Source organism: Arachis ipaensis, chromosome B06, assembly GCF_000816755.2.
Source record: "Arachis ipaensis cultivar K30076 chromosome B06, Araip1.1, whole genome shotgun sequence".
Lineage (NCBI taxonomy): Eukaryota > Viridiplantae > Streptophyta > Magnoliopsida > Fabales > Fabaceae > Arachis > Arachis ipaensis.
This window is the reverse complement of record NC_029790.2, coordinates 133,966,031-133,967,078: the sequence shown is the minus strand read 5'-3', so window position 1 is coordinate 133,967,078 and position 1,048 is coordinate 133,966,031.

Sequence of the window (1,048 nt, the reverse complement as noted above, 5' to 3'; positions counted from 1 at the left end):
ATTATTATTAATAAGGACTAAAAATATATTTAATTTTTTCTTTCCTGCTGCTAGATATATTATCCTTATAAAAGAATGTACATTCCAAATACAAAGTAATTTTTATACTAAAATACATATTCATGTTTAAATTTATTTAAATATACGCTCTGATATACGTTCTAATAACATAACATATATTACTATATCTTAGATATAAAAACTTTATTGTTTTCCTATAATCTTTCCCTTTTTTAATTATTTGCTTGTCATAAAATTCTTTGCATTTAATATGGTTAATTATAATTTTTTTCCTAATTTAACATTTCAGATCTTTTTAACATTTGTTTCGATTGATTGTTGTTTTTTCCCTCAATCAATTATGTGTCATCATAACTAATAATTCTTGCGCAGTATTTCTAAATTTTAATATTGCAAACTTTTTTATTAGATTACATTTATTTATATCTTATGCTCATTGTTCTTACGCCCTTATATTATATTTTTGCAAAATATCTTTTAAATAAAGAAACTAAATCAAATACTAAAAAAACCAAGCGTAACACTTGTTCCAAAACATATAACCTTCTCTTATTCACACTATATATACCCATGATACTATAATAGTTGTTCAATACATTCTTATTATTTGTTTTACATATTTTATTCTATATAATTTTTTACTTGGATATTGAACATTGTTCATCATGTCTGATCAAGAAGAGAAATACGAGTGTGATCAATGTGATAAAAAGTTTTCTACCTCAAAAAAGTTACGCAGTCATAAGAGCAAGTTTCACAATCCAGTTGTTTATAATCCAAGTCATTGCAATATATGTGGTACATACTTCGAAATTCCATCATTGCTACAAGTTCATATGAAGGAAGAACATGGCTACTATACGTTTTTGTGATCGATAATGTCTTTAAAATATACATATAAGTCCATAAATTATGTTAAAATTTAGGATGAGAGTTTATATTTATGCTATTTTATTTATTAGAAATTTTTGTTAAGTATTTAATTTGAGAATTTTCTCTTATAATTAAGATTTTAGCTTAGTTTATT